At 35.2% G+C, this 22,881-nt stretch overlaps 2 protein-coding genes across 14 annotated transcripts in view; one reads left to right on the forward strand and one right to left on the reverse strand.

Moving 5' to 3' along the window:
- Positions 1–22,881, reverse strand: part of LOC133517668 (coiled-coil domain-containing protein AGAP005037) — a 173,349-nt gene that overhangs the window by 83,507 nt on the left and 66,961 nt on the right. The gene's annotated exons all lie outside the window — the stretch shown is intronic.
- LOC133517768 (uncharacterized) overlaps positions 15,651–22,881 on the forward strand; it is a 30,694-nt gene continuing 23,463 nt past the window's right edge. Inside the window, exon 1 of the mRNA XM_061851183.1 lies at positions 15,651–15,991. The gene's annotated coding sequence lies outside the window, so the exon portion shown is untranslated. The remainder of the gene's footprint in view (positions 15,992–22,881) is intronic.

The raw sequence follows: 22,881 nt of genomic DNA on the forward strand, positions 1-22,881 counted from the left end.
TAAGGGTTCCGTACCATTTATCACGTATTAAAAAAACTACTTACTAGATCTGGTTCAAACCAATTTTCGGTGGAAGTTTGCATGGTAATGTATATCATATTTTTTTTTTAGATTTTTCATTCTGTTATTTTAGAAGTTACAGGGGGGGGGGGGGGGGGTTTCACTTTGGAAATGTCTCTCGCGCAAACTATTCAGTTTAGAAAAAAATGATATTAGAAACTTTAATATCATTTTTGAAGACCTATCCTTAGATACCCCACACGTATGGGTTTGATGAAAAAAGATTTTTTGAGTTTCAGTTCTAAGTATGGGGAACCCCCAAAATTTATTGTTTTTTTTTTCTATTTTTGTGTAAACATCTTAATGCGGTTCATAGAATACATCTACTTACCAAGTTTGAACAGTATAGCTCTTATAGTTTCGGAAAAATGTAGCTGTGACATAATCGGACAGACAGACGGACATGACGAATCTATAAGGGTTCCGTTTTTTGCCATTTGGCTACGGAACCCTAAAAACCTCCTCATAAATGGCTTAATGGCTTTTATGGACTCTATTGCCTAGGTAATAAGGATGATGACATTTTGAATAAAATACCAATACCTCAGTTCTACAATGGAATTCTACTTGGTCCCCATGTAACGAAATGAAGTTCATAGAAATACCTATCTAATGATCCAACTCCCATCTCTGTTGGTTTTTGGCTAAAAATGTATTTTAAAGTTTCCGAGTAACATGACTGTTACATACAGGCAGACAGACCGACAAACGAAACTATTAGGGCCCCGTTTTGGCTATGGAACCCCAAAAGCCCATTTTAAAACCAGCTTTCACGTTAAAAAAAAGCATGGAAATCGATCCACCCGTTGGAGAGTCCGTCCATATACCATACACAGACTGACAGACAGACATTAGCGCCAAACATATACCATCTCTCAACATTTGCATCGGGGTTAAAAATGAAAGTTAATACGAAAAAGTCCGTAATAATGTTACAATTTTTACTATTAAACATTTAAGGTAAATTGGTTTGTTTACATTATTGGAAATTTCTATAGAAATTCACTCTAAATAATAAGCTCCGATTCTTGACTTTGAAATAAATAACACAATAAAACAAGTATTGAAACGCGGAAAATCCAACGAAGGCGCGTAGCTCTGGTTGATATACATCAAATTGTGTCATAATATTTCCAATATGTTAATATCCAGAGAGGGAAATGGGACTACGTTTGTATGGAAAGGCGGTTAGAGGCGGTCGTATACCTCCGTCTTAAAGTAAAACGTTTTTAGGTATCTATGTAGCATTCAATTGATTTATTTTCTTCCACAACCTACAATATGTATAACATAAAATCCGTTGAAGTCTAAACTTCTACAGCGTTAAATGAAAAACAAACGTGTAGCAACAATTTAGATTAAAACCGTTAAAGTGCTTTATGGTTACGAAAATTTAAGAGAAACCAAGAAAATGATTAAAAAAATAGCAAAGCAAGTTGATACTATAAAACCGTAGTATGCCTATATATGAGTTATGTAAATGCCGTTCTAAATTGATCTAGATCTGATGATAAGGCTAAGACGAAACGGTTCACGGCCAACCACCTATTAACATGCGGTATTGGGCATCACTAAACAACCGCTTCAATCTAAGAGAAAGAGCACCGATGTCATTGACCAATATGAAGGCATAAATATAAGTACAAAACTATCAAAATTCAGGAATAGTTAAATAAAAATATGACTTGTCCACATTTGAACTGCATGTAGCAATCATCATAAACAGGTATCTATATCATACATACTTACCTATTATAAATATGAATTTGAATGTTTTACAGCTGTTTGCTGTACAGTTTAATAGAGTTTAAATAAATATTAAGGTAGTAAATTATTAATAAGGTAGGTAAGTATATTTAGACAATGTAGGAACTAATTAGCCCCGCAAGAAAACAGTATTTTCGCAATTCACTCTTCAGTCTGATTGGCGTCTGTGGCAACAGTAAACCATACAAAATCGAGTTACGCAGCCTACTAAGCCGAGGACTGCAGGCACGGAGCTCTGTTATTTTGCAGCGTAAACGGCAGTAGTTTACTGTAATTTACTAGAGTTCGAGTTATTTAGGACGCAATTAAGTATGTTAAACTTCTTAAGGACTTCTTTCCGATCTACGACAGCTACACGGCCCAGTGATATGGAAATATATTATTATATAATACTACGAGTATATACTGTTTTTCGGAACTTTTACTGCAGAATAATATATTGAGATACATAAATGTGCGAGTGGATTCAGTCTTAACAGTTTATTAGAAAAAAAATTGTACATGTTTGGCTCTCGCCCCTAATAGTTACAGAGTTTTGACTCACGCTTGGTCTTCTCATAATATATCCTGTAGTCTATAGGTAAATAAAATATTATTTTAAGCCTTCAATTGCATTTAGGTAAGTATAGAGCGGATGTTACTTCCAACAAATAGTATTAAATATATATTTTTGGACAATTGATTTTCATGGATATGTCTCAAAAAGTATATATATATATACTATATACCAAAAGTAATTTATACCAAAATAAACACAATTTTGTAAACCATTTCACTTTTTTTTGTAATATTAATCCCATCTAAAACATTTTCACGTAAAATGTTGCCATAACAAATACATAAGGCTGACAATGTCAAAAAGTTAACAGTACCCTTAGTGTAAATGTTGTGATTTGAGTAACTAACACCATGTATTTGCATTGCTGTAATATTCTAACAGTAAATTTATTCGATAGCGAAACATGACGTACGCGTTTGCGTTAAGTGTCATTTTGTATGAGATTTAGAAACAGCGCGCCAAGCGGGACGTTTTGGAAACTCCAAATCCCACACTAAATGAGACTTAACGCAAACGCGTACGTCACGTTACGAAATCGAATAAATTTACACTAGGGGCTCTGATCTCTTGTAGAGCTAAGCTCCTAACTCTATAGGGCTTGTAGAGTTTAGAAGCGTGGCTCTACAAGAGATCTGATAACTTTTTCTCAGTGCGAGCCTTATGGTTTCGTCTTGGCTACATTTTACATGAAAATGTTTTTGATGGCATTTCACTTCTTTTTGTAAGTTGCTTATGACAATCATCCATCCCCTAATTTAAATGGTTGGGGGTGATTTACTACAATGGCATTGATTATGGGTTTGATTCTCCTCCCCAATCTTCCCATAGCAGAAATTATCCACATACCAAATTTCAATTAAATTGGTTCAGCGGTTATTGATTCCCTATACAAAATTCCACCCCCCTTTTCACCCCTTTAGGGGCTAAATATTTCAAGTTTTTGATGTTTTGTGTACTAATACTATCCTACATACCAAATTTCAACTTCTTAGAACTTCAGGAAGTACTCTAAGGTTTGATGATCATCAGTGAGTGAGTTAGTCAGTGACGAAATCGGGTTTTTTAGATATGCAATTGTCATTTTTTATGATTAATGAGTCTACTATTAAAATTATATCGCAAGAATTTTATTTATCTGGTATAATCTAAACCCAAGTTATGAGGGATCAAAAAACGACGAACCGCTACGAGAAAAGGTAGGTAGAACTGCCCTTGCGCTTGCGGGGGCATGCCCGCAGATTTAAATATTGGACGGGTCTATAAATTTCCTGACAGAAGTTATAAATGAAGGTATGACATTCTCTGTCCTATATTTTCGCCGAAGAACTTCTAAATTCACATGTCCAAGAAATCAAAATAAAACTGTCAATCAAACACTGCGCTCAGTCAGTAATAACATTAAGTTAACGTTAATATTACGTTATTGGTTATTCTTTTCTGTACTTTTTTTTACGGTATATAAAGCAAACCCGAAGTATCTTTCTACAACCGGAATACCATTATAAGAGCTCACGGACTGTAGTCAATAAGTCTGATAATGATATTAATAAAAACGTTCTCCTTGTAGCGTCATTCACTGGCGGTAAACCTGCCTTACTTAATTGTGGGGTATAGCTACTTTAAATGTCACATAGCGCGTTTTTTTTGTACTCAATCCTTTTTACTGATTCGCAATGTATGATGAAATCGAACCAGTTTTATTTCTCATGAAGAAGGTTATACTGCCCATGTTATATAATTTAGGGAAATGTCCGATGAGTGAATGCGTCCAAAGTGCTAATTATGTTGTATATATTTAACCAAAAGGTCAGATTACATAATGAATTGACTTTTTAACTGCCTACTTTGATGGTACTTATAGTGATAATTAAGTAATAGCAGGATGATTGGTTTTGCATCAACAGCGAATCGACCCAACTTAAGAAAGGCGCTCAAAGTTGTTGCCTGTTTCTTGGAATTCTATACTCGTAAAGTCATAAATCACACATTAAAAGGAACTTAAAACAAGTACCTATATATTTAAAAATTGTAAGTAGGTGGTGCTATGACATATTATCTTATCTTATACCTTTAAACGAGCAATTCTTGTATATATATATTTCTGTGATCTCGGAAACGGCTCTAACGATTTCGCTGAAATTTGGTATATAGGTCGATCTAGATTAGTCTTGTGTTTGGGAAAACGCGTGTTTTCGAGTTTTCATGCGTTTTTCTTTCGACGCAGAATATGGTCGCTAATTTCGAGTTGCCGGCCACTGCCCGTCTGGTCCAGCGGGTTAAGACGCGGACGGCTAGAAACGAGTGTTAGGGTTCGAATCTCGCCCGGTGACTAACTTTTGTTTTTTTTTTTACATATTCAAGTTTATATATAATTTTTGGATTCTCATTGTTTTAGACAACTTTAAAAAAATGTAGTTAATGTTTGAGATAACAATATATACTCCTCAAAAGAAAGTAAGGGCAACTGAGTTTTTTGGCTGTAACTTAGAACATACTTATTTTATGTGATACATATTTTTACAATAAAAAATGGTATTCTTTTTTTTACAATTTAAGTGTATTTCTGTAACTATTAACAAATAAAAAAAAGAAATTAAAGTTTTAATGAAAATTTACTTCTTTAATAAAAAAAACTTAAAACTTAGAAATCCCTGAAAAAAAAATTCCCGTGTAGGCTTATGCCGGCCCAAACTATAACATTGGGTCCTCCGAAACGGTCAACTTCATGGATGCAAGCTTCAGAAAAGCGTTCGCCACGTCGTCTCCAAACTCTAACACGCCGATCGTCATTAAAAAAACTTCACTTTGCACTCGTCTGTAAAAAGAACCATGCCCCACTGGTTAAGGTTCCAGTTCAAATATCGGCGAGAGAAATTTCTACAATTTGTACGTTGAACCCTGGACAACGGAATTCGAACCACTCGTATAAAATGTGATATAAATGTAGACCGGTATGGAAAGATTGCAGTTCAACCAACAATTACCAGTACAAATTTTGATTAGAAGAGTGTATTGAAATTTTTACCTTTGATTATCTAACTGTTTCTTGTCGTCCTGAAATTTAAAACCTTATGTTGTGTTAAACAGGGTAATAATGTAGCATGTGGTGACTCCCCTTAGGTATACCTAACGACTAGTGGAACTAAGATGGGCATGTATTATGGAAATATATCGACCAATGAAACGTACCGACGTAATTTGGCGTGTTTCAAAATAGTATTCAATCGTTTCATCCATGTCTTTTTGGAAATCGAAATTTATCTATGTCATGTCCTATCCATTGATATCCATGATTACAGGTGATTAAGGAAACGTGAGCAGTTTAGTAAATTGTTATACCTAATTTACTAAACTGCTCATGTTTCCTACTGTTTCCTACCAGTATCAGTGAGATAAGGCTCGGGACCGGGTCTTGTTATCCGCACTGACAGTGGACGTTATTAGCAACAAGAACATATTCAAGAATAATAGGGAATATGATCAAAACAAGAAACTCGATAAAAACAAAATTTATTTTTGTAAAAAAATCAACTAGCGCAGCCGCAACCTCCTTTTCTGACCGTATGGATGCTACTGACAAAATAGCGGCAAGTGCGAAGACATGAAGACAAGCGTTATTGCCAGCTCGTTATAATTGCTACATCTATGTGTGCGTGACGTGTTGAACAAATCATACTAGCGCAACTGCTAATTTTGAATGCTACGCCTTGTTACTCACCGGGCCTTATATTCCTGACCTACCTTAGACATTAACTGATGGCTTTGTGAGCTGTACGCACGCGAATCTGTTTTTGCATAGCTTAAAATGTATGGCTTCGCCATTTTGAAAATCACCCAATTACTGAATCGTCGAATTGAGAAATGCGACTTGTATTTGAGACAGCCGAACAGCTGATATGAAAGCATTTATCTAATATGCTTCGCGCAGGCTCGGTCAATAATTTGCATTAACAAAATAGTGAGTCAGTAATATTACCTTAACACGTTCACTGCGGGACAAATCTTAAAGAACTTTCAACTGGTGCGGTTGAGATCGAATCAGCCCAAACCTAAGCTCTTTTTCAGTGCGGGTGAGGCCTAATCGACCTCGAATTTCAGTAGGTAATTAAATTCTTCATAACTTTGCCTGTACTCGGAATAGGTGTTTTTTGTTATGTGCTATACATTCGTCACTAAATGCTTAAAATACCCTTAGCTTCGCCTTTGGTTCTGACCTTTGGTTAAAGAAAAAATACCTAAAGAATCTTTAAGGTCTTTTAGGCCTCAAAACGCACTAAATTTTATCTAAGTCTAGTGAAGGGAATGGCAGTTATCGCTAAACTATCGATGATCATCATCTCATCGACCATCTTCGATACAATATTTCAGACGCCATTTTAAGTTAATCTAATGCATTTATGCTATACAGGGTGTAACAAAAATAGTGGATCCGTTTAAGGGCATAAAATTTTTTTTCTATGGGGCAGGTCGTCCGAGTCGGCCAACCCTCCATGCAAAGTCCAAAAATTTTTCGCGTCAAAAATTTTTTTTTTCTACTTTTTCCTGATCAGAACACGATACCGAATATGCCCTTAAACGGATCCCCACCATTTTTGTTACACCCTGTATTTATTATTTCGAGTTCGAATCCCAGTAAGGTTAGCGGCCCAGTGGATGACACTATAAGGAGGGAATTCACACATTTTTACAAACAACTTCTGAACTATCAAACATACAGACTGCAAGCCTGTGCAAATAAGTAAACCACTTCTTTCTACATGCTATGCGGGCCATAAAATGTATTATACTCTTACCATCGTCAAATTATTTCAGTTTTCTGCAATCTCTCAAATTGTATTAAAATTTTGTTAGAAAGTTACTAGACTTTGTTCTAGGATTAAATTTAAGACTAAATTTTAGTATTTAAATTAAATGAATGTCTCGGTTACGTGTGTACAAATGTACGTTATTTTAACCTATCCAACGGTCACGATCGTTGTCGTTTTTAGGTTATACCTATTATTTACGTAAAACACGCGTGGTTCAATATCGATAACTATGGCCGCACTAACGTGAAGCGGTCAACTCCCGCGCCGCCCGCGTCACGCTCAGTGCGGCCTTGAGGTCACTTTCTTGAGACATTAATAAACCTCAACCCGCACTGAGTGAAAATAAAATATATCTAGTGCGGTTGAGGCTTATTAAGACCTCAAACGTTTTTTTTTTGTACCAACGAGTCCGGCTTTGGAAAACATAAAGAAATGTATATTTGACTCTGTCGTACGCCTTGTAGTTAAACGGCAGAAGTTCCCGCACGAGAGAGATAACACGAACTTTTAGCCCCGCACCAGCGTAAAGTCGAGATTGAGGCGGATTTGACTCAACCCGCAGTGAACGTGTTAACAGTTATCACGTATTCAATAATGCAAACGTATCAATAAAAATAATACTAGAAGTTTTGTAACTACTTATTGTTTACCATAAGGCAATAACCAAATTATGGAACTGCGGTATGGCATATGGCATGTTGAATAGAATCATAACTATTTCTTTAAACAGCTTGACCTTCGTCTACAATTCTCTCTTACATCAAAAAATAATACAAAATATTAGTGCAACTTTCACTTGCGCTCTTGTAATGAAGAATGTATATCTTTGGTTACTTACACGTTGAAAGATAATTTATTTTTTACACATTTATTAACTATACAGGATATGTTTACAGCATGTTTATTCGTTTTTAAGGGTTCCGTAGGTAGATGTAGGCCTTACATAAGCTTTATGTACATTGTAAGGTAAAACTATTTGTTTTCAATACTATAACAATTAATGGTATTTTTTTATATTATGTCGGTGGCAAACAAGCATACGGCCCGCCTGATGGTAAGCAGTCTCCGTAGCCTATGTACGCTTGAAACTCCAGAGGAGTTACATGCGCGTTTCCGACCCTAAACCCCCTCCCCCCTCGTTGAGCTCTGGCAACCTTACTCACCGGCAGGCCGGCAGGGACACAACACTATGAGTAGGGTCTAGTGTTATTTGGCTGCGGTTTTTAATTATTTTAACAAGGATGAGTTGATACGTTATAAGTAGGTAAGTACTTAATGACTTAAAAAGTGTAAGAGTAGTGTGTCAATGTTAGTGGACTTTTTGAATTTATAAAACGTCTTGAGTTCAATAAAGCCTCGAATGTTTGCATTAAATAAAAAATAGCGTTATTTTAAAATTATTGTTAAAAGTTTATGTTATAAGAGCTATAACTAATGAAGATTTAATTTTCGAGTAAATAAGACAATTTCTTATATATTTGGGATAGTCCCTAAGAAAATTATTTCTACTAATTAAAAATATTCTTCTGTTATGAAGATACCAAATATTGTTAAATGTGTAACTCTTAAGTTAAAAACAATTAAAATCTGTTATTACTGACTAATTTTAAATATTTTTAGTGGGTCTGGTGTTCAATAAGGCCCAAAATAATACTTTTATAAAACGTGTATTTTCCAAGAGTCCCGTAATATTATTGGACATGTTTTGGAAGAAACTTCAATAAATGAGAAACCTATAGTGAGTAAGTTTTACATACAATCCTTATTTTTAAAAAAATATATCAGTGGGCCTTATATGCCTCACTTACCGTACATAGGTTTGATGTTTACCATAAAACTGTAACTGAAGGCAGATAAATGCTTTTCTTAATTACTTACTCTTCTTCATTTTAGCATTAGAAAAGCACTAGCAATCTTCACGTATCTTTTTATTAAAAAAAACTTATGAAACCAAAAGAAAGTAAATGCATATATGATCATTATATATAAATTTTACATATTTGCTGTGACATATTTTCCAAAAGTGATATCCAATAAAATGCACGTCAAGATCGGTTAACTTCTTTCTAATGCTAAAAAAACGAAGTATAGTCTAAAACCAGTTGGTGGCTACAATACTTATACAACATGTCACCTGCCTAAAATTGATTGTGAATTTGTTACGATATGTACATTTATAGCTTAGTAGGCCGCTAAGTAGGTACGTAATAAATGAAACCGGTATTCACTTGATATCTTTCACCTACGGATAACACTTTGATATAAATTAATTAAAAAATACGCTTCTATTGTTTTTGATACACTTATACTCGTATAGGTACTAATAATGCAGTAAGAATATAATTTAGGGTAAAACTCAATTTCGTTGATAAAATGATAATACAAACAAACATAATATTTATACTTTAAATATAATCACAATAATGAATTAATTCCCGTGAGTGTAAGTGATTCAAATGTTTCTAAAAAACCTGGGTGCGTTACCAATGTGCCAATCGTTTACGCTCCGTAGGGCAACTGTCACTGTTGCACTAATATGGAAGAGTGATAGAGAGACAGAGCGCTATTGTCACCTTGACTAGGCTGATACTGATATCTACTGTACCCCAGAAGAAACATCCAATTGCGAAAATAAATGTGGCGCATGCAAAAAGCGCACGCTGTGTGACATCACAGCACAAAATATGGCTGCGCCAGAATGCAATCAAAAGAATAGAATAGAAAAATAAGTTTTTCCTTATTCACGCCGTAGAATACGCGTTTAAGTATATTGTTACCGTACATTTTTATTCTCGTTATTATCGTAAGGAATCGAATAAACCTATTAAAATAAGTGAAAATTTTGTTTTTATACTTGAATATCTTTACAAAAATGTTACAAAAAATAAAGGTTTCACATTTTGGATTAAATCGTTTTGTTGACCGGGTTTATAGCACAATCATTCTAAAATATTTTTAATGCATGTAGCTCATTATTCAACCCACTAATATTAGATTACAGTTGGTCTCATTGAAATACACAGTATAAAAAGATTGACGTTCTTGTATGGACTGCTCTTCTTATTAAGTAACAAATGTGCTATTGCGTCACAAAACTCGCGTTCGCGGTCCGTAAAATGACTAGGCGCTATTTGCAGTCTATAATAATTATCATCGTGGCAAAAGTAGAGTACTGCGAGAAACGCAACAGTTGACACTGATATAGTACTTTCACGATAAACCATTTTAGTCAAGTGCGGGTAGGACTCAATGGCTTAAGGTCCCGTACTGACGGCGATTTTTAAAATATTTTAAGGCCGAGTGGGACTATTTGGAAATTATGGAATAACGAGTACGTAGTATTTCGAAAAGCCTTATATGCGCTCCATTAAACTATTACTATTTCTATATATGTAGAAAATATTTTAACAGCGTTAAACTAGTGTAGTCGTTCGATTACATCGTTTTGTAATTATTATACTATGCTTTTGTAGCCCTGCATGAGTGCATGACTGTACGTAGAGGCACAGAATGAGTAATTGTACTTCCCTACAAAACCGAAGTTTGACAGAGATTCAGGGTCGAATCAAGTTGTCCCTTTCTAATGTATGGCACTTTCTCTTTCGGCTATTTAGGGTTGTCAAAATTCAAGTCATTTTCTTGTCTGCGGCTGTGCATGCATAGAGACGTTAAGTTTTGCCAACCCTAATAATTTCTGAGTGTCCCGCCACTGCTAGAGGTACTCACTATGCTACTACGCTTGATGTTTATATGAATTACCGTTATATTACAAAGCTTCTCCTTATTACATAAGTATCGGCTGTGTGTTTCTTAAGTTGGTCAGTGAGGACAGCCACAACTTAAATTGCTGCGCGTAAATACGTATGTTTAAACTCAAAAATGCATTTCCTTTCCTCATTGTTTAAACTAATATCTCGTGGGATCTACTTCTTCGTACTGTGTCTCTGCCGCGATAACGATAACAGCAGTAAATATTTTTTGCATAGTTTTGAGTAATTTTTCTTACTGCCGTTATCGTTATAGTTATAGCAGTATGAGGAGTTAATGTTGACATGCTTATTAATACGTACCAAACAGTTAATAGACTTAGCTTTTCATAACAGCGATATGCGTAAATGCTGCTAATATTCTAAGTAATGTAGGTCGCGTAGTAAACAAACATGACTTATCATAACCACAGTAACTTTAGTTACTGCCTATATCGTGGTGCCCATTTTCCTCTTTGGCTATTTACATTATTGAAAATATTTTTAGTAGCTATGCCCCTACATTTGACATTATTTGTTTTTTTTTTTTGTAAAAATTAGGAGCGAAAAACAGTGTTCATACAGTTTTTTAAATGCTCCTAACTCTTAAAATAAACAAAAAAATCGAAAAAAATCACACTTAGGGACATAGCCGTGATCGATATACAACAAATTGTGTCAACATATTTTCTATAATGTCAATATCCAGAGAGGAAAATGATAACTACGTTTGTATGAAAAGACGATTTTGCGCGGGTCCTCCACTTTCGTCTTCACTTAAATTTAAGACCCCACTTAAGATAAACCCGGCGCATGTGTGCATATAGATTTAGTAAGGGCGATTGGTTATGAAATTAAACTTACTGCTATTATATATGATGAAATTATATCGGTAATGGTGCATCCAAAGTACCGAAACTTGTCTACTTCACTAGACGGTACCCCGAATGAAGACTAGCTATATACTTACTACTTTACTCTTTGATGAAGACTTCCGCGCTGAGTTCGTGTCTTTTTGTAGCGTTTCATGTAGAGGCAATACAGTTTTTGCCTGAAGTAGGTACCAAAGCAAATTAAATGTAATAGCCAAGAAAACGCCTTGTCTTCTGAAGACTGCAAGCCAAGAGTCAAAAATAACATTTTTAGGATTCCTTACCCAAAGGGTAAAAACGGGACCCTATTACTAAGACTCCACCGTCCGTCTGCCTATCTGACAGTCACCGGGCTGTATTTCATGATAGTATCTGTATTTCATATTTGAAATTTTCACACATGATGTATTTCTGTTGCTGCTATAACAAAAAATACTAAAAAGTACGGAACCCTCTGTTGTAGGTTAAAAATGGCACGGCCATTACGTCCGTGAGTGGAGAAGTGGAAAGGTGTGTTTATTCTGTGTCGACTGGCTAACAATACCATTTCGATTTAACTTATGTCTTTTAGATTTAAAATGCCGCAGGACCATGATTTTGCCGTGTTTTCAATAATTTTTGGCCTAATAATTGCCTGAATTGTATAAATATAACATGGCTCATGGTACATTTAGTAAAAAAAATCTCATCCAAAATACTGTTTTTTGTGACTCAAGAGACTTTTAAGCTTAAGTATATACAATTAAACCATTAAATACTCCTTAAAACTTATATTTCCTATGATAAAACCATTCACTTCCTTAGTGACGGTCCCTTCAGTCAGTATCGCCAGCAACAATACTTCTATTTGAGCTCTACTGATCCAGTAGACTGACCCACTGTCCGATACGCAGTGGACGTTTTTCGCGAGTTTGTTTTTTTTTTTTATATGATGTGGAATGGCGTTTGATAGGTCTTTCAAAATGAATAGGTGCCTTCAAAAACCATTGTTTGATAAAGATAATATTTTCTAAAATATTCGCTTGTAAAGAAAAAAAATGTGTCCTTGGGTTAAAAAATTATGAAAAGAAAGCATTCTAGTAAACCTTACTAAAATACTTTCAATGAAAACTGTAGCTAACATGATCAGTTGGTAGATTTTTGAATTTTTGCAAAAAATCTTCCGTTTTTAGTAAATGTGCTGCAAAGTAAGGGAGTACTCCCTTTTGCTTGTTAAGCGGGTAACTGTGGAACCCTACCATGAACATTGCCCTACATGCTCTTGGCCGGTTTTTGATACTATTTTTGCTGTATTCCTCATATACATTTATTAACTTCTCCGACAAAAAAGTATTTTTTACCTGCACCATTTCGAATAAATTAGAAATTCTTCTAGTATCTCCAGTTACAATGTTAAAATATGTATATCCAACTCTACAATGTTGCCTATAGTTTTTTACGAGATTAAGGTGGCTTATGTTAAACTGAAGTAGTAGGTTCAATGCGCACAGAATCCTAATAGTTTCACAATTCCTCTATAAAGCAGAGCTGTTGTATTGCATTGGGCTTCACACCATTTCACTTGTATCATGATTAGAATATTGCTTGTTACTTATTTCTCACACGTTCTTTCGCAGTACTTTCTAAAATCTTCTTATTCATAAAATTTACTTAAGTGAGACCGTAGCCTTGAGAAAGTTTAACGGATATGACGTACATGACATTTGACATGACAATTGTGTAATAGTCCTCACTAAACATGCAATAAACAAGTTTTCAGTAAGTAATCGACTTGAATCGTATTAGTTGGAAAGTAATTAATATCTGAGGGCCTACCGCGAACCACGTTCGTCGTGTTGCCTCCCTGTCACACTTACGTACGAATTTACAAGTGCGACAGAGCGGCAACACGTCGAACGTGGTTCGCGGTAGGCCCTCAGAATCTCGATCGTTCCACCCTCATGACCACGATGGTTATGTGGGCGTAAAGTCAAATATCTGCGCCATGCCTATGCGTTTGCAATGTCATATGTATGACTAAGACTAGAGGAACAGACGCTCGTAGTTGGCCACAGGTTTTTGAAACAAATTTGTAGTCATATTTGTCCAAAAAAATTGTAGGTACTAGGTGATATGAAAAGAAAAAAACACGTGGTTTAGTATTTTTCACGAACTTGTTTATGTTTTAATTTGGTTAAAGATTTCAGGGCGTATAAATTTGCTACAGGAATTAATGCTGCAAGCGCAGGATATCATCCATCGACCCCTAGGTAAGTATGAATAAACTGTGACCTTCTTTTGGACGCTTGTAACTCCAGGGGTAGCGTAAAGCATTTGCGTCTCTTTAAAAACTGTTTGTACATGTTTTTCTTTTAGAACCTATACCATACACCAAGAACTGGCCAGTTTTACTATTTTTTTAGGGTTCCGTAGTCAACTAGGAACCCTTATAGTTTCGCTATGTCCATATGTCTGTTCATTCGCGACTTTGATCAGTGATGTTTAGTGCTAGAAAGATACAGTTTGGCATAGATAGGTATGTAAATCAGTCATGGCGACCAAGTGGTAAAACGAAAAATTTAAAACAAAATCTAACGTTTATACTTTCCATACACGTAAAATATATTTTTTTTTACTTCAACCGTATAGTTTGGGGTAGGTATCATTGGAACTATTTATCGATAAAGTCAATATATTTGGAAATAATCTCTTTAAAAAAATTAAGCTGTTTATTTCAAAAATGTGCAATGTGTACGTATGTAATATTTTAATAATTATTATTTTTAGGTACATAGGTCATCTTATTAAGTGATTTCGGTAGACTGCCCTCTTATTTTAATAAAGTATTTTTTAATGATATTTCTAGCTTGTCCACTCGTTCGTCCTTCTATAAGTTTTAATAATGATGAAACTAAAGCTTGATAAAATAAGTAAAGACTATCAATGAAAACTTTAGCGAACATGATCATTTATTTAAGTGTGCCATAAGTAGTTGGATGTGTCGCTAGTAAGTCAAGCAAAGTTTCGGGAAGTCGCCAGATATGTCAAGCGAAATCGTTCGACTTCGCTTGACGTGTCATGGCGCCGACACGTGTCGCGGGATATTTGTCCCTTTATGTATGGCTTAAGGCAGCCTGTTGTGATGCACGGGTAACTACGGAACGGAATCTTTAATTCTAGGCCTAGTCGAAAATCATTTGCATTTACTTCAAACACAGTTTCTTAACAATTGCATCAGAGTTTTTAGTTGGAAGTTTACAGTTTTATTTTTGAATTCAGCCCTTAAGTACTTATATTCAAGATTACGTTTCTTGAATCACCTGTAGGTATCCGTTATTCATAAAACTTTAGGGGCCATTTACTTTAATTAAGTTTTATCCCTTTCTAACAAATACATAAGTCAAAATGAGACATAAAGACAACCCTATTATATTCAGGTTCAGTAACGAGTTTATGAAAAACGCCATAATCTACCACCTAAGTACTGAGGTGAGTCCCTACATAATCGCACCTACCGCCCGAAAGCGGAACCGTTTATAAGCTATATATAAGCGTAGAGCTGCAAGTTGAGTAATTACATTTGTATTCCGGAATAACTATTAAATTTAAAATAAATAAAAAAACCCCTACGCAATATGCGAACAACATCCATTTTATTCCGAAAATGCCTTACATCATTTTGATAAAGAGCTGATACTCTGGATCTGGCTGCTGGCTAGCTGGAACTACTGGATCGATTTATATGAAAAATAGCTAATAACCACCGCAGGATATCTCGCTAACGCATCGAAATCGGCCCATCCGTTGGAGGGCTACAATTCCAGAGACAGACATACATTAGCGTCAAACATATAACACCCCTCTTTTTGCGTCGGGGTTTAAATACCTATATTCATAGAGACTCCTATTTTTATAAATGTTACATGCCATAGCAAATCTGATATCTACCAGAAAACGATTGCTTGCTTTTGATTGAAAGGCGAATTGTTTTATGCATGTGAATACTGAATATGTAGTTGGTGGGGAATATTGCCACTGTCGAGTGTTGTGTCACGAGATCGCGAATGTCAATTGGGTTTGGAAGAAAGCTTGCAGGGAGGGGCGCGAAGTAGTCTCCAGTGAGGCTCTTTTGACCAGTATGTGAATAACTCGTGCTAGTGAACACGCGCGCCTTTGGATATTCCTTTTTGGGATTACGGCGTAAGTGGTTTAATTGGCTTAACATATTTTAACACTGATGTGAAATATAAGTGATATTGGTTTTACTATTGTGCCTGGCGATATTTATCCTTTCTTTTCGCTATGCGATTTGGTCATTGTTTTAGTATTGAAAGGTACGTTTAAGTAAATCGTAAACACCGTGCACAAGTATTACATAGTTACCCAAGTCATTTTATTAATAAACATACTTAAGCGGTTTTGTGGTATCCTAGGTTAACTAGGCACTGTTTGTAAAGAAGTGGCAATAACTTGCAACTTGATCTTGAACTGGATAATAAAACCAAATGATAATATATATTATATAACTAATGAATGGGCAGATTTTATTGCGAAACCTGTTTATTAGGTGTCGTTACACAATTCGCGTTGCATAGTGATGTAGCGCAGTCGTTGGTTAATAATTAAAGCTCTATAGAGAAAACACTACAACGCAAATGTAAGTAACTGGAACTCGAAGATGAGAGGTGCAGGTCTGGAGCGGAGCGCCCGCGCAGCCGCGCGAGTAGGAAACGTGCCTACTAGCGCCGGGCCGGAAGTGTTACATAAGTGCCGCGGACACAGCCAGAATCATTTCACTTGGATTGGTTCTCCTGAGGTGCTCACGATTGCGCTCACATTATATCGGTAGAGGGTTCCGTAGTTACTTGAAGCTTTTTAACTTTTACAGTACATATGGTGCTACTTTTCCGCGCTAGTGCGTAAATGAACACATTATGTAACTATATCGAAAATTTAAAGGGTCATATGTAATAGTACATTACGATACAAAGGAAAATAGGAAAATAGGAAATTCGAAACAAGTCGCGATAAATTAAAACCCGACCGAAGGGAGTGTTTTAAATCGACACGAGTCGCGAATTACCTATTCGTACATGTATCGTACAACGTTTTACAGTACATATGGCCCTTTAAATGTTCAACATAGTAACGTAATATGCTAATTTTCGCACTAGTGCGGTAAAGTAGCACCATATGTACTGTAAAAGTTTGTACGATACATGTGCGAATAGGTAATTCGCAACTCGTGTTTTAATTTATCGCCACTCGTTACAAATTTCCTATTTTTAGCACTTGTATCGTAAATAACTATTTGTTATTAGTAGCTTATTGAGTACTTATATGAATATTTCATATAGGTATGCCTTATGACAAATATAGAGGCGAAAATGAAATATGTAGTTTTTATACATATTTGAAAATAAGGCAAAAATACTTTTACATATTTATTTTTTGTGTAGTGGAAAAAATACTGCCTGTAGTGAGACTTGAACTCACGGCCTCTGGATCTATAAAATAAATTGTATAGTAATTTAGATAAATAAAGAAACGTATGCAATACCATCACATTTATGTGAACTTACGTTAGTACATTATCGAAAATAAAATAATAATTACGATATGGAAACCGTAGATTTATGTTTTTTTCGATTTCCCGAAACAGTTAACAGTGGAAATAAGCCCTTTTGAAAACACACTCCTCAATTAGTATTCCTACACATGTTTATCTAATCTATCACAGGCGGCTGCCAAGAGTGTTAATTACCGCGAACTTCGAAGTTTAACTACGAACATTTAAAAATGTGCAATGTGTACAGTACCCCTAGTGTAAATAAATTCTATTTCGAAACGTGACGTACGCGTTTGCGTTTAGTTTAATTTTGTATTGGATTTAGAAAGAGCGCGCCAAGCGGGACGTTTTGGAAACTCAAAATCCTATACAAAAAGAGACTTAACGCAAACTCGTTCGTCACGTTATGATGTCGACTAAATTTACACTAGGGGTACAGAAGGCCGATTTTTGAATTATGAGCGCTCGATTTCACTCGAAAATCTGTGGAAATCGGCGAAATGCTATTTCTGAAATACGAGCGATACAAATTGGGAATCTAGTGGTTTCGATCACTCGTTTTCAATTCTATTAGTAGAATTTAAATGCCTAGTAGTGGGAATATGACTAAAGAGTGAACACGAAAACGAGCGATCGAAATTCTAGAATTGGCCCCAGCCCCTATAACCTCACAGAAAAGTTTTAGAATCTCTGTGATTCTCGAGAAAGATTTGACGAATTTAATTCCCGGCTGTACCTATATATTTTTTTTTTAATAAGGGCCTACATTTTTTAGTTGCTTGTTTTATATCGATCTTGACAAAGAAAATAATGTTTAATATACCTATGAGGGCTTCATACATAGTTAATTATTGTGTAACATACAGTGCAGTAAACAATTGTTTGCGTTAGCACAGGTCAGACTCAGTGGAGCGAGCGATCTCACAGTAGGTCGTGATAAGCATAACTCTCTGACACACCTAACGTTCTTCGGCAAAATCAATGATGCGATCGGGGCGGCAGTAGTCACACAATTCATTCTTAACCTCATAATGGCCTAAAGTTACATCAACTATTTGTTAGACCTAACTAATTTACCACACTTTTCAATTAGCTTCAAATTACGGACATCATTCTTGTTAGAGCACGCTAGTTCAATAATAATGCTCGAGAAACTATCGTTAGATCAGGTTGTAAGTCAGTGCAGGGTAATTTTTGTTACGCAAGATAAGAAAGTATACCGGAGTTAATCTAAACTTCTACTTAGTTATGGAACTGGTAACATACACGTAGGTTTCACCAGTTTTTATTATTATTTAACTTTATAAAACGAAGAAACTGTTTACAGTAGAACCATGGAATAAATCTGTGGAAAACGGCGAAATGCTATTTTTGAAATAAGAACGATACAAATTGGGAATCTAGTGGTATCGAACACTCGTTTAAGCAGTGTTAGTATTTCAATATGCATCTATTTGTTTGCTTACACTTATAGGGCAATTGGAGTTTAGTTATTCCATCTGATTTTGATAAGATACGGTTCGGTCAGTCTCATATCGGACACATGATATATACCGGTCATATGATATCGGAAACACTAAGACTCGGAAAACGAATAACTAAAACTCGAATTGGCCTATAAGGACGTGTTCCTACTGAGTCGTAATGAGAGATAGTCGTGCGTCGTGGTCCTGTATATATAGTATATTTAAATGGAGGCTGTGTTCATAATACAGGTAGTCGTCCCGTCGTGGCTCGTATATTTAAACGGAAATGTTCATATATACGACGTTCGGATTACTGTCGTTACGACATAGTGGGAACGCGGCCTTAAAGACTCCTGGATTTTCATTAACAAAATGTGTGTTCTTCTACTCGTCGACTTTAATGGTTGAATTAAAACTTCGTATAACAAACTGTAATAGCAAGCTTTTCACTATGGGCTTTCGACTTAATGACTTTTTTCGAAACGCTTTAGTCAACTATAATAATAAAGGATTCAATTTTTGGATATTAATATTATAAATTGATGAATACCGGTGGCATGCACGAAAAAGTGTCACGTTATGGACAGATCTCCATGGTAACGTTACGGTCACGTTGTGGACAGATTTCCATGGTAACTCCTTCTCTGTATTATACAAAATAATGATAATTCAGTGATAATAATTCAATTCAATTCAATTCATAAATAAAAGTATGCAATTTTTCATCAATATTTTCTTATGACGTTATCACGCAAAATTATCTTCCGTAAAACTACTTTACAGACAACCATTTTTTATAAATCATGCCGTTACAAAACTCGGCAAATACTCCAGGATGTTGCATGTTAAATAAAGATGTCTGAAAGATGAAGTAAATAATTCTCAGTACTTAATTACAGTAATTAATAATATTATCATATGAAAAAGCCTATGGAAAGTATGCTCAATTATAAGTTGCTCTAACCGCCGCAGCGAAAGTGATTGTTCGAATACCTAATTAGTTAAATGCGGTCCAGACACTATCAGTAATATTGATCGTGGCATACTTTCTAGCGGTGACATAGTATCGTACAGAATTTAAACTCACATAAAAAAATGTACAAAATAGTACGCTAATTAAAAAAAATACGAGAAAACAATGATCAATCTGTCACCAGTATGAAGCATACTTTCTAGCAGCCGCTATTTTATTATTAGGGTTTTTTCTCGAAAATTCTCGAGGCGGGAAATCTCGAGAAATTTATATCTAGTGTTTGTGTGTATTTGATATGTCTATAGTGTATTTCTTTAGGTAGTTAAATAATTTTTACAAATACTTTTTTATGTAATTCAAATATTTATTAGTTAACCGACCAAATAAAAAAATGCGTTGATCCGTCTTCCATCATTCTGGCTTCAACTCATTTTCATATTTCAAAACTTTTGAACTACCCTTAAATGCTTTCTTTTTTATTTTGCCACGAATAAACGCTCTCTACTATACTCGCTCTTATTATAGGGCCATGTAATAACAAACCATATATATATATATACCTATTAGCAAAATAGTTCAATTTAAGCAGCTTCATTGTAACGTTGAGTAAGTATTAACACGTTCCCTGTGCATGCATCATATGTGTAGCATTTTAGGGTACATATGATACGTGCATGCACCACTAATGATGCACGACCCCATATAAACTTAAACCATTGCCAAAATTTACACGTATGAGCTAGGTCTTTTTTATTTGTATGCACATACTGGCTATGAACCCTTTGACAAAAAACACGTGCGTCCGGATGACATTTATGTAATGTTGCCAGGTTATGACAGTTACAAATAAAACAAAAAAATATTGTCATTTTTTATTTGAAATAAAAAAAATAAAACAAATTATTTGCATTTATTGCACATGATAATTAAAATAAAGAAATAATCAAACAAATTTGCAAAAAAAAACTAATAACAAAGGGGTTGTTATTTTTAATGGCAGGCATTGAAGCATCTAAGACACAATGCTTTCTTGCACATCGAACACTCAGTGTCCGTTTGTTTCGCCCTTTTGCGAGCTTCTGTAGGCGTCCTACCCTGTTCAGTCATTAACTTGTAGCACCCAATGCAACGTTTTCGAAAAATTTTATTGTTACGGCGTGGAATTTTGGTCAGTTCATGGCGGCGGGGTAAGGTAGACTGAATCGATGGCCCAGCCGAAGGTTCGGAATATTTAATACCAAGAAGATGACTAATAATTTCCTCGTGGCCTGACAAAAGAGGCATTTTTTTGTTAGCATTGATGTCCTTGTAGATTAAAATTGCATTAACAACTGCAAGGGACATTAGATCAGCCGCAATTTTTTTATACCAGAAACAAGTCTTGCGTACAGGCGAATTGTAGCTTGCCAGCTGATCAGCTATATCAATGCCTTTCTTGCCGCGATTGTAATCTAATACAATCTTGGGTTTCATGACTGGCCTGAATCCAGTGGACATTGCCATTTGATGATCGTGGCATGTTGATAAAACCAAAACATCAATCGAGAGAAACGTCAAATTGCCTTGAAGCGTGCATGAATGACATGTGGTGCACTGAGCAGTGAGCTAGCACGTGCATGCATCACATTTTGGGCACCAGTTTAGAAGCTCATACGTGTATGCATCGCATGTGTGGCACTCGGAAAAATGGGGAAAATAGGAAAAACGGTCTTCATGACTATCTTTTTTATGCCTAAATATCAACATACATACTGTATAAAAGGTATTTACAAAAACACAAAATTGCACGTGAGGACTCAATTTCTGGTTCCTAGGTACACAGGGAACGTGTTAATATCACTAACTAAAACTTCTCTAAGTTTGTCACATCGAGTTAACTAGCTCGACTTCAATATTCTTGCCTAATAAAATACCTGTGGTTTGTTTATATTTTGTTAAATGCCTAAATAAATATACTATATCATATCACATAGTTAGCGCGCACGCCTGCAATTACAGCATTTTTAATATGTTGTTGTACTTTTGATTATTAAGTGTAATTTATGGTAATTAAAAATTTGCCATTTATTTGATTATTGATCTTATCTATGACTCCTATGAGACTTATTTGTAATAAAGCAAAAATGTTCTTGAAAACTATCAAAATTTCACGATATACTTGAAAAGCTCGTGAAATCCTGTAGGGCTAAGATGGTCGGCTCTTTATAATTTGTCACCATGCCTGTCACGTTCTAGCAAGTAAGTAAGTGCGAAAGTGACGGGCATAGTGACAAGCGATACGTGAAAATGGAACCATGCTGCCACTGCTGGTCGAGAATTCCCGTGCCTCAAGAAATATATAAAGTCAAGAAACCAGAAACCTTGCGAACCTAAACATGCATTTCTCGTACATATTTTCTGATTCGCAAGAAGACAGTTGAAAACTCGACTGCTACATAATGAAAAAGATAGCGCCCGCCAGAAAGTAACTGTGCTTCCTAGCGGTGACAGATCGTAAGTACGTGTAGTACCTACATTTTTTTTTAATTTAAGTACGACACTATTAATCACACTAAGTGTAGTAATTCTAATGTAAGTGTAATGATGACATTTGCTATTGTAAACATTAGATTTATTTTGATTTTAATTATTAGGTTAAGATTTTTAGTTTTTATAATTTCGCACAGAATCTTGTATTGTTTTTGAATAAAGTCTCTCTATCTATCTAACTGATATCTGATGTCAGGATATCTAATACAAAACAAAAGTTAAAACTCTTCATCTGTTTAAATAAAATGATGAGATTCACCATACACCGTAATGTTAATTTTATGATAGTGTGGAACTATAACTAAAATCAGGAAAATAGTTATTGTACAGTGGGTGACAAAGATATGTTTAGATTTTACGCCTTATTACAAAGCAGTACGGTGCAAAAATTTAAACATATTTTTGATGTCGACTGTACATAGCTATACATATACCAATAGGGTTGTTTCCAATTTTTTGAAACGCTTGTATTACGTTCTATATTAACTAAAAGTTGCCCTAAAATTCAACTTTTATACTAAGAACGGCTTTAAATATGTTAAATTAACAAAAT

The sequence above is a fragment of the Cydia pomonella genome, chromosome 1 (assembly GCF_033807575.1).
Source record: "Cydia pomonella isolate Wapato2018A chromosome 1, ilCydPomo1, whole genome shotgun sequence".
Lineage (NCBI taxonomy): Eukaryota > Metazoa > Arthropoda > Insecta > Lepidoptera > Tortricidae > Cydia > Cydia pomonella.